Here is a 20,843-nt window from a genome sequence, read left to right as displayed (position 1 = left end):
AGCATTATGTTTTTTTTTTAAGAATTATAATAAATCTTAAAAGCTTAGGTCAGTATAATTCAAGACATCCATAATTTTATTTTAATGTACCAAAACTGCATCTCTCCTTGTGGAAATTTAAGTTTCTTTTCTCATGGGAAATTCTGTAAAGAAAATGATACAAAAACAAGATACCCATTAGAGGTATTATGGAGTCAGTGTAATAATTAAAATACGTCTACACAGAATAGAAATCTTTGTAGGATCTCAAAGGAGGAACACCTTATGACAGTACAGAAATGGATCTACTTTCTGTGATTGATTATGTGCCATCAGGTCAGTGTTGACTCTTAGCAGCCACACAGATAGACCTTCTCCAGGACAATCTGTTTTCCATATGATGTGAGAAATGTATAGTTAGCTTTTAGATCTGAGTGAGTATAAGTCCATGGATTCCTTTCCTTCTTTAGTAATAATAGCGCAAAACCTTTATTTTTATGTTTATAATATGCTAATATTAATGACTGGCAGTGCTAATAATCAATAGTGATAGCTTGTAATGTTGATGTTAATAATAAAATATTGTTAGCATTTCATTGATCCCGAACTTACCCAGTCAACCAATCAATTTATTGTTTTCACCACCGGTCATAACAAATAAGATAAAACCTGCACAAAAGTGGCCAAACATCAATACAATACATTAAAAGGTACAAGGATCAGTAAAAACATTAAAACAGTGTTATTAAGGAAGTAAAATATTAGAAAACATTAGGAACTTTTGATAAAATATTCCGTTTAGCAACATCCCTTGTAAAGCTTGCTAATTTCATAGCAGTGTCTCCTTGTCTAAATTCATTAGATATTCAATTTTGTGTGAATCAGGCCAAAATGATTTTCTTATCAAGAGGGGTTCCAGAAATCTTCCACATGCTGAAGCAGAAATAGGGCAGTACAATAAATAATGGGCAAAATCTTCTGTAATTTCCTTGGAGCTAAAGGCAGAAGCTTATGTATATTGGGAGATACACACGCACGTGCACACACACAGACATAATTATTCTAGTTTAATTGGATATGTACCAGTTTCTGCATAAAGAAAGGGGATAAGAGTACCATTAGGTACACCTAAAATTGTTCCGAGAAGCTTGTTTTGAATGAATTCCATATCATAAGGAGTAGAAATTCCCCATAACTCCACTGCATACAAGAAGTTAGGAACTAACTTGGTTTTTAGAAGAGTTAGGATTGGAGGAATTTGTTGACCACCACTTGTATGCCAGAACTTTATTATTCCTGCCAAAGCTTTCTCAGTTTTAAATTTTTGGGCCTGATAGTGAGAACGCCAACTGTCTGAAGCATTAAAAAGGATGCCCAAGTATCTGTAAGAGAGAACTTGCTCTATACTATGTTCCCCAACTCTCCATTTGTGTCTTTTTTTTCCCCTCCCCAAATACCACCACCTTTTATTTTTCCACATTCACAGTTAGACAATTTAAGGAGCAATAACTATCCATAGCTCTTAATTGTCTGTGCAAGGTATCTAAGAATGGGATATATGCAATAAATCATCTGCGTAAAGTAATACGGACAAGTTCCTATTTCCTGCCTTTACTGGAAAAAAAATTCACTCAGGGCTGGAACAATATAATTAATAAATAGATTAAATAATAAAGGTGCAAGCACACATCCTTGTTTCACTCCTTTAAAAGTCTTGACATTATCTGTCAGGTGCCCTACTGGGGTGAACCTAGCCTGAATTTGAGTATTTGTATATAAAGCATGATCAAAATTAATAACCTTCTGTCCAAATTCAACTGATTTAGCTTCATCCATAGTTTGTTTCTATCAATAGAATCAAACGCTGTGTGAAAATCCACAAAGGCGACATACAGTTTCCTGTGGGCATGTTTTACATATTTATCAGATGATCCAATCTAAAACCAGGATCAGTTGTTGAATATCCTGCACTAGACCTTCCTGTTCCTCTGCAAGCACATTGTTATAGATGACCCAGTTCTCTAATTTATTAGCTAGATATTTTGCATACATTTTAACTGTGATGTTAATCAGACTAATCATTCTATAGTTCTCTGGGTGGCTACGATCACCTTTTTTATATATTGGGATCACTATGCTTGTATTCCAATCCTGGGGAAGTTGGCCAGAGGAATTAATGTTATTGAATAGTTTAGCCAAAATAGGCTTCCACCAGATGATATTAGCTTTTAATAAATCACCAGGGATATAGTGTTGTCCAGGGGCTTTGCCTGATGGCAATGCCAGGATCAGATATTCAGTTTCTTTTAAAGAGACAGGGGGCTAGGACGTAGCATTACAAAGTTTTAGGTTAATTGCAGAATTAACTCGAGTGGGATGAGGAGCAGACAATCTAGTATAATGGTTCTCCCAATCCACTTTGGACACTCTGGCCTCTAAGATGTTCCTCTCTTTGCCCAAATTGCCTTTTACCAGTTTCCAGAATAATGTTGTGTCTTTAGAATCTACGGCAGTCAGGAGAGAGTGCCAAAGAATTGTTTGGTATAATGTCTTCTTATAATATTCTCTAGGAGAAGTTTATATTCCCTTTTCTTCCTAAACAGTTCCATAATTACCCATGGGGCACAGCGGTCTTTTGCTCTCCTTGCCAAATTACTAACCATACAACATGCTGTTCTACATTCCATATCAAACCAGTGGCTATGTTAATTTAGAAGTGTCCTGCCTTAATTCTGGTTTTATATGATTTTGTTCCATGGGGGCAAATCATTAAAAGTATTTATAAGCTCTATTTCTTCAGATAAGAAATTCCTGTCTACTGTTTGATTGTGTAAATTAGGATTATCTAGAGGGTTACAGAAATATTCTTAAAACATCTAGTTACTCCAAGCCCTCTTGCCTGAAGGAGGTATTTAAATTGATAAACCATTAGTGCCATATTAACAGAGTCGAAAGTTACCAGCACTTTTGCTTGTCACACCATTGTAGTACAAGTATTCCACCTTTAAAATATCATCCGAAGCAAGTCTAAGTGGGGTAAAAGTTTGAAGCAGATGCACCAAATGCAATCTTCATTTCATCTGTAAGAGGAAGCCTCTAGGTTTTGGGAAGCTGATAAATGCCAGTTTAGCATTAATTAGTTATAAGTACCACCTTCTGCATGGAACTTTTTTTCTTAGTCCTCAGAAGAATGGAGTTTGTTGAGCTATTTGCTAAATGACTTTGTTCAATAATAGATCCTCAGTGGGTATTGGATATTGCTGGATTAGAAGACCTGTATTGGTCATTTCAACCTTATTAGAGGCCTTTGCTTCATTGGGTACTTTATTTGCTTCCATCTTCTTCCTGGGTGGCTTTTTGGTTGGTCTGTTGTTTCTTTGTCAGCTGTTCCCAAAAGTTTATATAGATTATTATACTTAAGTTTAGAAGCCTGTTTGGGAATAGCAGTACTCTTCCAGTTCTTACTTTTCCTTACTTGAGTTTCTGCTTGTTTTTCTTGGTTTTCACCTGGGGCTTTACTTTTTCTCTTATTTATAAAATGAGTTTGGGTTTGGGAACGGTTGTGCATTAGTGAATTATTATCAAATACTGTGTTTTTCTGTGGTCCAATCTCATTTGAGACTAATTGGTAAGGGTTGTCAGTATATCATTTAAAGTAGATAGAAATTGTTTTGTAGTAATAAATCAAACAACCACTTCAGGGGAACTTTGTTAAAAGCCTCATGTTGTTCTCCCAAGGCTTCTTGAGATTTAATGTACACATCAACATCTTCAGTTACTGGGCATCCCTTCTTGTTTATAGCCATCTCTAGTGAGGACCATTGTTTTAGTACCTGAGCCTTTCCTTCATCTGCTCAGTTTGTAAACACCTTTCAGTAAGTGCTTGCAGAAGCTCTACAGAGAGGGAGCTATTACTTTAACAGCATAGTTTGAAATTGCAAATTATCTCTTAATAATATTCCTGGAACACTGTCTAGTTTAGATAACAAATTTCACAACCTTTCAATTTCTTTATGTTCAGTTATAATCTTCAAAGTGACTGTTAAAGCCCACACATTTTGGTATAACCTTCAGGACACTGATACAATACCTTAACTAGGTTTATTTCCATGGGTTTCAGATAATTTACAAGGCTTTCTATTTCTTTTACTCTGTCCTCCCTCTGAGCAACCCAAGTAAAAGTTTCATAAATAATTTGCTTTAGAGATTATGCTTGAAAAGAGGGTAAATATATTTAAAACATGAAAGCTCACATAAACTCTGGCTGTCTCATTCTCCACATCTGAAAGCAGATCTGAACTTATCCCTTCTGCCTCACCCGCCTGTCACCCTGGCCCCACTTCTTTCACTGCAGCTCCCAGTATGATTTAAAGATTGCATACCCCTATTTTAGGCTAATGTGTAGTTCTTTCTAATGGATCTTAAAACATCTATCTTTGTTAAACTTTCATTAGAGGTTTCTTGTGTCTTCAAATAAGTTTTTTGGGGGGAGGAGAGGGGCACGGAGAACAGATCCTTTGAATCATTGTTGACTCTTGGCGACTGCCTGGACTAGTAGTAGTTATTAGGTAGACCAGACAAGAAAGATGATCAGATGAGCTAATTCTACTTTGATGTAAAGCTACATTAACAGAATCTTGCAAGTCCAAAAGTAAATTTCTCCTGCCATCTCCTTTACAGATTGAGAAACTAGAGAGGGTGTCTTCTAAGCCTCTTGCCCCGCCTGCTATCCAGCTGTGGGCTATGCTATCTCTTATCTGATTATTTGCTAGGCAATGTTTCTTGGCCCATTCTCCCAAGGTCTTTCCCACATACCATTACACCTCCTTCCTAGGGCTGAGAAAGAATAACTGGCCCAAGGGTTTTGTGCCTAAGGCAGGACTAGAACTCATGGTCTCCTAGTTTCTAGCCTGGTGTGTTAACCACTACACCAAACTGGCTCTCTTTCAAATAAGTAAAAAAATGATAAAATGAGAAGTCCAAGCCAGATCTGGTCCCTGAGACTGATATTTTCTCTTGCTTTTTAAAGACTGCACAGATAGACTGTGCCTAAGTTCTGCTTTCTTTTTAGTTCACATGGGGCCTTTGAAAGCAAGGGGGAAAAAGAACTAGAGTAGATACAGAGACAACTGGGAGCGGCTCCAAAGTAGCAGTATAAGTCTGGAAAAAGATGCAGCTTCTTTAACAGTTTGAGGTGCTTTAGGCATGCTTCCACACATTTTGAAGCACATCTCTCAAAGGATTTCACAGTCCTTCTGTTTACTGAGTATTCTTGGGAGCCATAGTTCCATTAACTCCAGCTGATTTGATTTTTGTCCTTAGTACTGAAAATTAATGTTGATGTGAGGTTCTAGATATATAGCCTGATCTGAGGATTCCTGTCCCATATAGAGCATAGAGAGACATGGAAATATATCCCTCACAAGGTTTTCTCTCTTCACCATAGTTTCAGTGATAGGAATATACAGTATATTGGCTGGGTCTTCAGAAGTGTGACCAGTTTAAATTGCTTCCAGGCCATGTGTAAAAGAACACCCAGTTATCTAAATAATTTTATTACAATCCAAGCTTCTGTATGGAGTCAGGATCCACAGTTTTGTGGCAACTTTTGTGATTTGTTCTTAGCTCTACTTCTGAGTATTCCCAGACCTACTTTGATGGAAATATCAAGGAAGTGATATTTCCTTGGTATTTTGTCATGAGAAAGATGGTTGACTAATAACTGGCACTCTTTAAGAAGAACCCCACCTAGGGAGAAAACGGAGAAAGATAAGATGTAATAAAAAGGTGTTTCAACATCATTTTGAACCATCATTATTTTCTTCTGTGATTTTGAAATGGTAAGAAGATATCTCAGTCCTGTGACTGTAATTACTTGTAAAAGTCCTATTCCAGTAAATCACTGCCAAATTCTCATCTCATGTTGGTCAAGCTCAGAAAACACCAATTCAACCCTGAGCTTCATATATTCTCTACTATTTAAACTATATATTGACTTGAACATTCTTAGATATAAGAGAATGTTGTGGTAAACCATCAGCAATAGGTGACATAGATGCAAAATTCCATTGATAGAAATAATGGCTAATCTCTATTAATAATGGCAATTGTTTTACTTTATAATATTTTTTAAAAATATCTTTTCTTTTGGATGCTAAAGTTTTTCTTAAATATTTGTGAAGTTCCTTGAAAGTAAAATATGACATATTGGTAACATAGAAAGGCAGAACATGTGTTTTATTAGTGATCTAGTGGTTGTTTGGTGTAATTATGGTACAGTATAACAAAGATACTTGTTAATGGTATATTCCCTGGTTCAAGTAAATGCAAGTAGGCTTTGGGAATCATGAAGATAGGATTATATTGTAGGCTATTCTTACCTTTCCTCATTTTGTCACATTTTAGTTCATGCTTAGTATTTTCAGTTAAAAATTAGAAACAGTGCACTTTTTCATAGTACATATTGGCTAAACAAAATAGGAAAGTTAAGCCCTAATTTATTAATGTTTAATTTAATCTATGGCCTACTTTCCCACCAAAGATTGGTGCCCAGATGACTGCAAGTAAAGCTTAGAGATTGATCTTGAGCCAGCTCTGTTGTTCTGGTTTTATTTCACAGTTGTGATGATGATAAAAGGAGATGGAATGAAATCCCTAGCTAATAGCTATCATACTGATGGAGAAGATTGATCTATTTACTTTGTTGTAGTTTAAAGTGACTGGTAGTAGTTTTCCAGATGGACATTTTCTTAGCCCTACCTAGAGATGCCAGCGGTTGAATCTATGGCTTTCATCACGCAAAGCATATGCTCTAGCCCTATGCTGTATTCCTACCCATCTTTGGAAGATTTATTTATTTAGGAAACTGATATGGCCATCCATCTTATATTCCATAACTCTGGGCAGCTCACAGCATCAGCAATATAAACATATAAGGAACAATAAAAAACCCCAACATCCAAAAAACAGCCCAGCACCCTAAATCAACACTCACCAACAAGCTCTGGCCTCACTACATCCCAATGCTTGGGGGAATAGTCAGCTTTTTAAAGCCTTCCAGAAGGCTAGAAGAATGGAGGCCTGCTGGATCTCAGGGGGGAGGGTGTTCCACAGGGCAGAGGCTGCTATTAAGAAGATGCGCTTCCAAGTGCCTTTAGATGACAACCTTTAAGGAAGGGACCTGGAATGCACCCACCCTATCTAATTGGATGGAATGGTCAGATACCCTCAGGGAGAGGTGGCCCTGCAGGTAACCTGTCCCCATGCCATGCAGAGCTTTAAAGGCAATAACCAACACTTTGAATTGAATTTAAAGATGTGAAGAATAGACATGTATTAAACTAATTAAATATGATAATAAAGAGATTGTTTGAAATGTTTCATGTATAAGTCCTTGAATCTGCAAAGAAGTTTAGTTAATTAATTAAAACATTTATAGCCCACCTACTTTCCCAAGAATGAGATAAAATTAAGCAATCTATTAAAAAGCTAAAGCAGCAATAACTAAAATACAATAATGGAAAGGCACAGATTTTTAGGAGGGTCAGTAGGGTATCGCCAGGCTGTGGTTGAGTTCTGAATGCAAAGGGAAAGCAACAGATCTTTACCTGGCACTGAAAAACAGATGCTATTGGTATCAGCCTGGCCTCCAGTAGAAAAACATTCCGAAGCAGGAGATGCAGCAACAAAGAAAATCCTCTTCTACATCCCCACAAAACACACCTCCCTCAAATGTGGGGTGCTGAGGAGGGCTTCCCTGCAGATCTTAATGGGCAAGCAGGTACATACTAGGAAGGATGTTCTCTCAAATATTGACATCCTCAACTATTTAGGATCTTAAATATCATTACAAAAATCTTGAGGTCTCACTAGTAGCATATAATAGAGTTCATTTAGGTGTCACATGGGCTCTAAAAGATGTTCCAGACTATAGGCTCATTGTTGCCTTCTGTACTAGATGCAGCTTCTGTGTTATCTTTAAGGATAGACCCAGGTAAAGGATAGTGCAGTAGTTTAACTGGAAGGTTATCAGAGCATGGACTACTGTCCATACAATATTGCCATTCCTGTCTGCAGCTGACATAATCAACAGAGACCATTTTGGCCTCGAGTAACATACATGAATTGAGGAGAACACCAAAGCTGTGCACCGACTTCTTCAGAAGGACTTCAATCCCATTCCAACTTTATTTTCATGACAGGAAAAAATAAAACTGGATGTCATCTACATACTGATAATACCAAACTCAAACTCCTCTGATGAATTCACTCAATGTGTTCGTATAGCAAGTATGACAGACCATACCACTGTGGGACTTCACAGCTTGACATTTGGGGCTGAGCAAGATTCCATGATCTGGAGCTGACTTTGGGGTAGGAGAGGAACCACTGAAAATCAGGATGTTCTACTCCATTCCCAGATAGTCATCTCAGTAGGAAGCCAGCTTTGGTGGTATGATAGATCGATCAAGTAGTACCCTACTTCTGGTGTATTCTACCAGCCTCGTTATGATTTCATGCAGTTGCTTTCCAAGGAACTGCAGATGCAGCTATTCTCTGACCTCCTACAGGTGATCATGTATTTGTTAAACAGGTATGAATACTTTAGTTATAATTTGCCTTTCTAGTGGGTAGCTATAGCTTTGAAAAGGTCTCTCTATTTTTTACGACAGAGAGAGTCTGAGGGATGAAGTTTGCAAGTGAGCAGTAGTTTAGATGAAAGCTAGTGAGTATGAAAATGAACAATAGACGCATGTTTTTATTAGATTAGAAATATTATTTCTTAGAACTCAAGGTACAAATTATGCTGTGCCATGATGTTTCTTTCAAGCACATAAGATAAAATTTACATATCTAAATTGGATCAGCCTGAATAGGTTTCCCTGCTGTTTCATCTTCTCAGCTGCAGCCAGGCTGAAAAGGCCCGCAGGTGGATCCAAACAGTGATTTCAAGTCCATTTTCAAAAGTCTTACTCCAGTAAATAATTATAGTAACTTCATATTGATTCTATGCAGTAAGCGTCAGCAAAAATATTTTTACATACACCACACTGAAAGCTAATTTGAAATGCAAATGTAATAGTTTTCATGCATTTTATTCCTAGAAAAATAATTTCAACTAATGTAGCCCTTTGTTTTTTTAAAAACATGTTAGAGGTTTTTTTAAAAAAATCCCACCTCTCTCTATCTCAAAAGGATAGAATTATGCTAATCATGATGTAATTAATATTTAAATCAATGGATTATGGGCAAAGAGATCCAAGTTCATGGTATATTCAGCCACAAAACTCAGTGGGTGACTGTGAACATGTCAGTAACACCTAACCTATGTTATAAGATTCTTGTGAAGATGAAATGGCTGACTATGGAAAATATTACACAAGCACTATTTTTGGAGCAAAGGGATCGTGAAAATTCAATAAATAAAACAAGGTTTTCCTTTACTTCTTTTCTTTGAAAATTCACAATCTCCAGAACAACCATTAATGGAATTCATTCCTAGGGTGTTAAACACAAGTGATATGAGTTGTATCTGACTTCTGTGTGCTGAAGCCAAGCATCGGATATCATCTGATTATCTACCCAGTGTGTCTGGAGGCTCTATAGATGTTAAACTCTAAACAAAACCATTGGTCACTTGTCATTAGCATGCTAGTGATCTTCACAGGCTAGGAATGAAAAAGTATTGCTGGGTTTTATCTTTCTTTGGACCCTTCCATCCTTTTTTCTTTTCTTATAATTCAGGGGTGCAGAAAGTTCGTTTTTGAACTGGGCAGGACAGAGGGGTTTTTTTTGTAGAGGGAACAGATTTTTAGTATTTGCAGAGTAACGCAGAATGGGTGTTCAAAGACTCACAGGAGCTTATGGTATCACCTTCACCCTTTAAGCCATTCTGAAGCCTCCCCCAAAAGATCTTGGTGCCACCCACTTTGGGAGGGCATTTCTCAACAACACTAATAATATTGGTAAAGTTATTGCATACTCATGCTATCAGTAATTTATTTAGCTTAGCATATTCAAAAACCTGAATACTTGAGAGAAATGGTGATCTACTAAGCAGTAAGAGAGAGGGAGGAAAAACTTGAATTTGGATATAAAGTTGAGTAAATTAGGAAACAAAGATAGATTGGTAATTAGGTGATGTGTCAGTCTCTTCTTTTATATATTACTTTTATAATTTTCCAAATTTCTCATATGCAACTGAAGACAATGTATTGCATTCCTAAATGTTTCTCATCTAAGCACTGTCCAGATTTAGATTTGCTTAACTTCAGTCTGATTGCAGCATTATGTAGCTTCAGGCCATACAAAGACAAGATATCTAAAGCACTTCAGATCAGGAACTCACGGGAGACTTATATGGTGGAGCCTACAAAAATACATCTGAATAGAAAAGGAAGCTGAGTGAATACAGAGAACAAGGTAGAAAGATTCAAAGAAAGTGAGAAGGGAATGAGTATTAGCACCCCAAGGAGAGCCAGATATATGTTTGGAATAATTGATATGTGGAAAATGTCTCAGCAACAGAGAGATGGGTGGTGATTTGACACTGGTTACTTTTTAATATAGTGCCTTTGGTAAGTGCTTCTGAACAAAACAGGGTTGTTTTGTTACAAGGGTAGCACAATGGCATTTTCAATACGGCAGTAGGAAAATGTTTAAGGATTCCCATTTAGTCACATGCAGAGTTTCTTTTAAAGGGTGCAGAACCCTAAAAAAGTAAGATGTGTCAGTACTATAATGTCCTGATTTAGCCACTTTTAAAGACATATATGTAGCTTAAGCAATAGGACAATTTAAATGAACATTTTTTAAAATGACAGCTGTTCATGGTGCTGATTCTCAAATATGAATAAAGAATAGAATTTTATGTTTTTCTGTAGGAGTGATTTTCCAACTGTGTCTTACCCACTTGAACTGTTATAAGGCAAGAAGAAAAATCCAACTTAGTCAAATTAAAGTCATGTACAGTAGGCACAAGAAGTTTGAAATTCGTTGAAAACTGCATGTGTGTGTGATAAGGAAAGATTGGGCAGAATTTTATTATATTAATACCTTGTTACTAGAATTGAATCTTTCTCATGAAGAACTGGTATTTTAAACCAGATTTGAAAATGATTTATTCCATATAACATAAATTTGCTTTAATTTTACTAATCACAAAATGCTTTGTACCTCCATGCCATTTGCATTTCCTTCTCTGCTGGAAGCTCATGAAATATTTGGTAAATTTAGTTGGCTCCAAGCTAAGATACTTGCTTTCAGTTTCTAAGCAGACCTGATAGAAAGATTTGTCATGAAGCTACAAATTAATAAGCAGGCAAGATAAAGAAGGCTGTTTTTGTTCCTCCTGTCATCGCTTTCCTGACATGTTTTAAAAATCTATCTCATTGAAATCTGAATGATAAAAAAATAACACATCTTCAAATGTGAAGGCATCTGAAAAACCCCACTTAACATGACTGCTCTTATTTTGAAGGAAAAGTCGTTCACTGGGTGAGGAAAGGCAGTGAAATCTCTTCTCTTTTACCTTGTTTTTTTTTACCTTGCTCCTTCAGCAGATGCTGGTAAGCAACAGGACCAGAGGCTCCACAGCCTGGAAACATCAGACTCTATTTTGCTACATCCTCCTATGGCTCTTCTTCCTTTGTCAACTAGGATTAGGCACACAGGGAAGAAATGCGTTAGTAGAAGCAGGAAATGGTGCTTCTGCCTTCTCACTTTTGCTCCTCTATAACCACTCTGTAAGGCAAAGGAAAATGAGAAAGGAGACAAAGGCAATGTCATCATCAGATAGTACATAGGTTGTTATAATCATTAGGAAAATCAAAGTACAAAACAGTAATTAAAATGGGCATAATTATTGCATAAGTATTCAAGAGTCTGGAAGTTGCATAATGTCTTTTGTAGAGAAGGTGTTTGGGTGTGCATGTCTGTATGACTCTAGCAATGCTAATTATTCTTAGCTTGCACTAGCAGTGTCAAATTACAACACAAGAAAAAGCAAAACAAAAATAGCCACATAAGGAATTCAGCTATCATGAGCTACACAATGAAGTGTGTATCATGAATGTGAGTTTGTTTTTTAATGTGATAATCTATAACCCTGCAGTCTTATTTATCCTGCAAGAGAATTCTGACCTTAGAGTCTCCGACATTTGCAGTTCCTGAAGAGATTAGTAGAGCAGACTGCAGGAAGAAGTGGTAATTTGCTGCCTTCCTTCCACCTCTTTTCCTGTTTTGGTTTTCCCAGTTTTATTCTTGTTGTTAGATGATGAGCTGGATAAAGGGCATGGTAGAGAGTTGGGAGATTTTGGTATCTTTTGGATCCAAATTCTGTCCCAGTCTACCTATGATGGATCCCCAACATCTATGCTGTATCCCCCATTTTTTCCTTTCCCCCTTTTACTGTTGAGTATGTTAGGAAGAGTAGAGCTTTGTGTGAAATACCAGGGCTGGTATTTGGGAATCAGTGTTGGATATCATGTTCCAAGCCTGAGAGATTCATAACCACTCAAGAGAGTGCATAGTTGTTTTTACATAAATAAAAATAAATCCAATGATCCTGTGACCCTTGGCATGCTATTCTGGACCCATAGGTTACAAGTGTAGTCTTCAACAAAGGTTACAAAACATTATAGTGTATTGGGAAAAATAATACTCCTGTTTTGTATTGATACACATTCTTTGCTTCTCATAGTTATTCAGTTGATATATATAAGAGAAATATACACATACTCATATATGCACAATTTACTTACAATAAGTGACTATCCATTCTCAATCTATTACATGCCATTGTGTTACATGTGAATGGAAATATAAATGAGAGAAGCAGGAGAAAAGTTATTTGTCTAATTGGTTTATAAGAATTGTCTTGTTCCACTTTAGGACTGGCATTTGTGTACTTCCTCCCTTCTGGAAAAAGATTTTGTGTGAGAGAGGAGATATTGCAGGATACAAGGGAAGTAGGAACTCAGTTCTGATATGATCAAGCAACCAAGTAGTGGATATATAACATGGAAGAGATTAAGTAGAAAATCTGATGCTTTTTAGGTAATGCTTTTTGAAAGGGTAAAGGGCAGAGGTAATATTCCTGTCCAAATTCCCAAAAGAAGTTAGCTTTAACTTTGATTGATAGATGTGCCTTGATATAAATATGAAATTTTCTCTGGTATTTTCCATGTTATGTTTGTGCATCAATGCCTATGACAAGTTGTCAGTATAACCATTCATATTTATATCCCTTTCCTTTTTCATTCATTTTCTTAGTTAAAATGGTGGTGATAAGGCTAGCACCATCCGTGTTTGCTACTCAGCACATTTAAGTATTATTTGAGTGGTGCTATGAGCACAATGAACATTCATCACTCTTTCACTCATATCATCTCTATAATGGAGAAGTTTCCTCACTTCATTGAATGGCACCACAGAGAATGAATTTATGATCTTCAGAAAACAGTCAAAAGCACTGGTGACATGTCCCAACTAAAGTTATCTTCCATATCTGAAAGGATGGACTTCTTACAGTGCCAAAGCTGCCATTGCCAATTCATTAGAAAGCTCTGTTTGCAACAAAAGTAGCAGAATAATGATGTCTGCCATTGTTATAGGAATCCAAAACAATTTATATCATTTCAAGTGTCAGATGTTCTTAAGGTTCATTCAATTTGTACTGGGGCCAATATAATATTCCAAAAGTTTGCTTCAGACACTTCTTTTTAGATTACAGGTAGTCTTAGCTTAACTATGGAAATTGGGACTGGCAACTCCATTGCTAAGTGGCAATGGTCATAAAGCGCGACATCACGTGACCACACTGACTTATGACGGCAGTTGCGGCAGTCCTGGTTGCTGTCATTAGATGAATCCCACCCGGTTGTAGTGCCCTGCAGACATGTGATCACCATTTGTAACCTCCTGTCAACATCCCCATTGACTTCGCTTGTTGGAAGCTGGCAGTGAAGGTCGGAAATGGTAGTCATGTGACCATGGGATGCTGTAATGTAATTGTGAGCTGGTTGCCAAGCACCTGAATCATGATCATGTGACTGCTGGGATGCTGGAAGAGCTACAACTATGAGGACCTTGTTCAGTACTATCATAACTTTGAACCGTCGCTGAATGAGTGGTTGTTCAATGAGGGCTACCTGTACAGATTTCAGTATTCAGTATGTTATAGTGAATGCACATCACTCACACACACACACACACACACACACACACACATGCTCTCTGTAATTAGGCCATGTGTTCTTCTTCCTATAAGGAGGAGAAAAATAAGATGGAAAGGCATTGCTCTGATGAAGTGGGGAAAAAAAGGGAAAAAGTAATATGCAGTTTGGAGTTGTACAAATCCTTCTAAATAGGTGTTTTGTAAAGTGTGAGAGTTTTATAAGCTGCTCTTGGCACTCTCCACATGTGTGTGTATGTATAGCCGCTTTACTTTGCTGGGGGGGAAATGAAAAAAGATGTGTCCACTGTAACAGTTTGAAAGAGATGTTTTGTACTATGTTTCAAAGGACTTGTTTCAAACGATTTTCACAACCCTTTTCTGTATGACTTGAAGAGACCACTTTACAGAAGCCGTAAGAACCAATAGTTCTTGACCTCAGTAACAGGATAACCTTTCTTTCCCCGTCTTCCCCAAAGAAATTCTGAAGTCTTGCATATTCTTTTAGAAAAAATGCAGTAAATAAACCTGGTTTCAAATGGTCTAATAAATATTGCATTTACAGTATATAGATTGGTATTTCTGAACCTTGGCAACTTTAAGATACGTGGACTTCAACTCCCAGCATGCTGGCTGGGGAATTCTTGGAGTTGAACTCCACATATCTTAAAGTTGCTAAGGCTGAGAAATCCTGATATAGATTGTGGAACAGAACTGAAATGTATTCTATCCTCCTGAATTGTTATTGCAACATTAGGGGAAATCATTATTTTTTAAAGTGAAGGATGAAAAACAAATAAAAAGAGGATTTTGAGGCTTGAGGTAGGAAATGAGAATGCAGGGCAGGAAGGGTAGAGAGAGTTTGGGGGTGCTGGCAGTGGGGAAAGCAGAAGGGAAGCAGGAATGCCTGAGAATGGGGCACAGCATCAAGGAATGTCAGGGACAAAGCTGTGATAGAAATGATTATATAGTAGAGGTTACTGTACATTCTCCAGTAGCAGATTTGCTTTCTCCAATCAAATGCATTCCATTTATCTTGGACTACAGACCCCATTGTTCTGATGGCTGTAGGGGGTTGCTGGGGATGATGAAAAATATGGACTAGTGCATACGGAGAATGGCACTTGAAGAAGATTGATAAGAGATTTTTAATTCCAAATGTCTAATCAGATGCCATTTAATAGCAAACAATGTGAGGTTGCATTCCAGAACCTCATTTGAACCAATGAAGAGGACAATGACATGATCTCTTAAATGATTTACTTGTTGGACTTTGCTGTTTCCCCAAAATGCAATCTCAAGAGGGCTCTGAGGGTATCCTGTTTATGTGGGCCACATATAAATAATTAAATTTTCTTGTGACTATTTTATGATCTTTGGTTTAGTCTGTTCTTTGCTCAAGGGAAGAAAGGGTTGGGAGAAATCCACCATCTACTTTTTAATATATTAATATAGATAAAATTTAGTATGATTGTTCTAACTGTACAGGAAAAAAAACCCTTTTCCTCTAACAGATGGAGATAAAATTAAAACAAAATGCTTGACATCTTCTATCAATAATCTTCTACTAGACACAAAATAACCACAGAATCTATTGAATGATCTGTATTCTGACCTGAATGTGGTCAAGTATGACACCTAGAGGCCACATATTCTGCATCTCTACAAACATGCCTTTTATTATTGGTTTGGTTAATACTTACTAGTTTGGTTATTTTAGGGGACAATTTAGTGGGTTTAGCATATTGATTGAAGATTTCATAAGAGACTATTTTCCAGTTTAAAATATATAATGAGAACATCATATATATTTTTCTTTTTCTCTCCTTAAATTACTTCTGTGTAATAATGATGATATTCCAAGGCATCTCTTAGAAATACTGCTCAAAATTTTAATGGGGTCCAAGCTAGTATTCCAACCAGAGAAAGCAAAGTTACAGTCCTACATATACTTTGAATCAAAGAATTCACTGGGGTTTCCGTATAAACATATTGAGGGACAAATTTAAATATGATGCTTTTAAAAATCTCACAGCTTGATCTCACAGGCTAATCTGATGCATGTACTTTAGATGTATCTCCCACTACAAATGGGAGAAAACTCCAAATAACAAACTAAATAAGTGTGCATTGGATGCTCACTTTAATAATTCAGGGAAATATACAAATCTATAAATGAACCAAGAGATTAACATTACACTGAACAAGTAAGACTAAATTCAGTTGGGAAAAAGAGTCATTTTGTGGCAGTACTCTGTATTGCTATTTTATTTGGGGAACAGAACATAGTCTTAGTTAATGAAACTGTTCTGGAAAAAAACTTGCACCATGAGAATATTTATTTGTAAAATCCTATTTGATGCACCAGTGTACCCCTTCAAGTTACTGCATCTTCTACATTAGTCCCATGAATAATTTCAGAAAACTGAGGTTACTGAGTTAAATGATAACTCAGGACTTGACTGAACCCAGATTAATCATATTTACCATAACAGGAATTAAATTAATTATAATAGCTTAATTTCAATGTGTTTATTCTGATGGTTATTTCTGGATCCATTTTTTTATGGATAATATTGTGTATGATAGCATCACTGAGAAACTAAGCCAATTCAGAGAGCAATATATTCAAGATAGTCCTGTAGGTAATGTAAGCCACTCAGGATGTGGGTTTTCACATAATAAATGTGAGGAGGTAACAAATTTATATACCCCAACAGATTTGGTCAAGCGTATAAAGCTCATGGAATTAGAAGAATGTTGGTAGACAGGTAACCAATGAGGCGAAAAGACACTGTGATGTCACAATGAAATGTCAAACCAGTCAAGATTGTATCTATCACCACTCCTAGTATGAGTTGTCCTAATTTGTGTGTGTAATTCAAAGAAAGGAGACTCATTAGTCAACTGGAAGCAATAGGGCAAATATGGAGATATGTCAATTTTAATTCATATGATTGAGGAATCATGGAAAGTGTAAGTTTTTTAAAATTGAATTGTACACTGTAAAAAGGAAACATGTACAGTATTTTAGAAATCAGCCTATTTGCTGATCTTGAACAATAGATTATTTAATATTGGGACATTCAGGTTACATGGCAATCCTTCCTCATAATCTATAACTTGTGTTTTTAAAGCACCTTACATTTAAACTTTATGGGTTTATACCACAGGACTCTATAAATAGTTTTGCCCGCATCACATAATATGAGAATACTTACTGCCATATGTGGTTATCTAAGCATGACTTGTAAACAGATTTGTTGAAAGTATAGCAGATTTTATTAGAATCATTATATTACAGTTCTCCTGTAGTCCAAACTTTTTCAGTTTCAGCAGCAATTCTAGCTATAATTAATGGAGAACATAAGAAGGCACTCATTTTGTTTCTCACTTTGGATGAGTGCTAGATGGGTTGTAAGCAGATTATAAAGTAGAAATTGAGACTTTTGATGCTTCCAAGGATCAATATACTCCTAAGGTACTTCTCCATTATATCTGTACGTTGTAACTCTGATTTCCCATACTTGATTTGTCCTGGAGAGCAGAACAAGCAATATTTTTAGCTCACATTTAAGATGGTGGCTGAAGAGTAGAAGTTCCCAGGAGAAGCATACTGAGAATGTTTTCAGCAGGGTAAATACGTTATATGGTTGCAGCAGAACCAACGGAATATTGTGTTAGTTAAGCTCTAAACCATGAGAAAAGCTAAAAAGAAAAAAGAAAATTTAAATCCGTATGATAGGCCCAGTGAAGAGTTATACAAACTGCTTGTGATCAATTATTTGTTCAGCTTTGGATTGATTAAAGGTTGCGTTTTCATACCATTCCCATATCAGATAATCATGACAGTGGTCTAGTCAATAGATATTGAGAGGATGAAAAAGATTAAGTTTGTACAGGTAGTCCTCAATTTAGGACCACAATTGGGACTGGAACTTCCATTGCCAAGCGATGCAGTCATTAAGTGAGTCATGCCCGATTTTACAACCTTTTTTGCTGTAGTCGTTAAGCGAATTGCCATGGCTGTTAAGTGAATCACACAGTTGTTAAGTGAATCCAGGTTCCCCATTGACTTTGCTTGTTGGAAGCTTCCTGGGAAGGTCACAAATGATGATCACGTGACCCTGGGACATTGCAACTGTCATAAATGCATGCCAGTTGCCAAGCACCTGAATTTTGACCATGTGACCTTGGGGACGCTGCAACAGTTGTGTGAGGACCGGTCATAAGTCATTTTTTTCAGTGCCATCATAACTTTGAACGGTCATTAAATGAATGATCAAAAGTCGAGGACTACCTATATAATCATTCCTCCTCCAGCTGCTGCTACTACTACTGATATTGCAGTAAGAACAGTTACTGATATTTCTTTTCAATGTGGGATTCCACACAATGTGTGTCCTTCCCACTGTCACTCTACAAATGCTAGAACTTTTCTATTATATGGGACAATGGGCAATGTGGGGCTCTTTCCCTTGGTAGCACCAACTTTTTCAGAATGTTAAGAACTGGATGAATATTGGGAAGAAAAAGAATATTTCATAGATTAATTGTATATGATCCACAGCTTTTGATATAGAGTAAGACCTACAAAACTCTTTTCAAAATGTATATTCAGTTCAGCAGCAATAAGGGCAGGTGTTGTTTTGTTACTGTTGCTTACATTTATTAGTTAGTATGGCTTTATGAATGCATGAAACCTTTCCATTCAAGTGATGCATTCTAGCTAATAACACCTATTAAGAAAACTAACCTGGTGAGAAAACCAGTTGAGACAAGAGCAGTAATATAACCAATATTTCTCTTTATGTACTGAAAACTATTCTTCTAGTTTAGCCATTTTGTGGGCCTTGGAAGGACAAAAATTAGGGAAATAATTTGCATTCTGTTTGGCTGGTTACCAAAATATATATATCAGCTTTGTGGCTTGTTCTGTTCAGCCAGTGATATGCACATGTGGCATATGTATGAATATGTATATATTTGCACATGGTGTTTGTGCATTAAAAGAGCTCCCAGTTAATACTTTTAGCAAAGCATTATTATGATTTGTATTTCTTTCCTTTTTTAAAAAAAACTAGAATTAAGCTTATGAGTGCTATTTTAATAATGGAATTAGCTTTTTTCCAAAGTTGCTCCATTAGTCTGCTCTTGATATAATGGTGCCTCCAGATGTGTTGGACTACAGATCCCCAGTGTTCCAGCCATGTTGCCTGGATGTTGTATCCCAACACACTGGGGACACAGGGCTGGGCCCATTTGGCTCATTTAAATGTTTCTATGCCCACCCTGACAAATCCCTTTTTTTCCTCTTTCTTACATTTCATTAGTGCTCTAAAGAATGCCCCAGTTTTGGAAACTGTTGTTGGTACAGTGGATTGCTTTTTCAAGAAAAGAAAGATGCAGACTTCTATGGAGTTGATTCCTTTGGATCAGAGCCATGGCAGCATGGAGCTAAAAATGGTTATCTATTGCCTTTGGTTATTCAAATCTTTCCCACCTCTGCTTCTCTTACCCCATACAAGTCCTTGAACACTGACAGCAGGGCTCTAATTTGAAGTTCCCTGCTGAGACACATCTTTGCTCTTACATTCAAGAGCTCTTTCTGATTCAAAGCAGCGTAAGGGGAGAATAGTCACAGAGCAAGCTTCAGCTTCACATATTCATGAAATTCAGAGTTCAGGTTTGATTTGTGGATTCAAAATAACCTTTATTTAAGCTGAAACTATTTCAGTGGTCAAAAGAATGTTCTTTTCACTTAGTGAGTTTATTATTTCAGATGGCCCCAATATCAGTGGGGTACCCAAAAGAATATTTGCCCACCAGTCCTTGGATGTGAAAAGCTTTCTTGAGCGTGGGGAGGGCTATATTTCCTGGCTGTGAAATGATCAAGCATTATATGAAATAATACCTTCTTGCTTTGATCGTCCCCTAGGGCTAGGCTACCATGTCCAGGGCTGCAGAAATCCAGACAAGAACAAGATGGCAGCAGCTAGAAGGTTCTGTAGCTGTTGCCATCTGGTGGTCATCTGGATTTCTGCAGTCCATATATGGTAGCTCTATTATTCTCTCTCTGATCCTTTGTGGCCTCCATCAGAATGCCATACATTTGTAGAACTTAGGTTTTCTCTGCATCTGATAATCTCCTGACTGCGGCTGCTTTTTTCCACAGCTGAGGGGCAGTAATCCACACTTGCTTACCTCCCTTAATCACAGCCTCACTGCACTGGGCCATCCTGAGCCTTTAATTCCCTCTTAGAGGCAGAACAGAGTAGAAAGTAAACAAAGACAAATTTGCAGCCTTCAACATTGCTAATTTGCTCTGATGTCAGAATATTTAAACAGATGAGGACCTGGGAATTATTTGATCAGGACTGTTTTTAAGTCCAGCGCTTGGGAAAATGGGTGAGGCTAGGAAGCTTCTGAAAAATGACAGCTTTCCCAAGAGATACTTGCTGAAGGTTTTCTTTTTCAACAATTGCTTCCTCATTTTTTAAAACCTCTTTGGCTGCTCTGCTACTAGAATGGGTCCTTTTCCATTGGATTTTTTTTTTAAGTCTTACAATAGCTTTCCTCAGAGCACTTCTGTGCCTTTTCATTTCTGGTTCTATAGGAACACCGGGCAGCACTGCCTTTTGTTCCAGTTCATTGGGGTGAATTTAAAATAATGCCTTCTGCTTAACATAAA

General features: G+C 37.0%; 1 protein-coding gene across 1 annotated transcript in view; it reads left to right on the top strand.

Annotated features, from left to right (window-relative positions):
- Nucleotides 1–20,843, top strand: part of THSD7A (thrombospondin type 1 domain containing 7A) — a 288,430-nt gene that overhangs the window by 39,322 nt on the left and 228,265 nt on the right. The gene's annotated exons all lie outside the window — the stretch shown is intronic.

This window comes from Python bivittatus, unplaced genomic scaffold (assembly GCF_059951505.1).
Source record: "Python bivittatus isolate LINGU-HERP-01145 unplaced genomic scaffold, Pbiv_v1 ctg000610_np1212, whole genome shotgun sequence".
NCBI classification, from domain to species: Eukaryota; Metazoa; Chordata; class Lepidosauria; order Squamata; family Pythonidae; genus Python; species Python bivittatus.
Note: the sequence above shows the minus strand (reverse complement) of the source record. Positions and strands in the feature narration are given on the sequence as shown.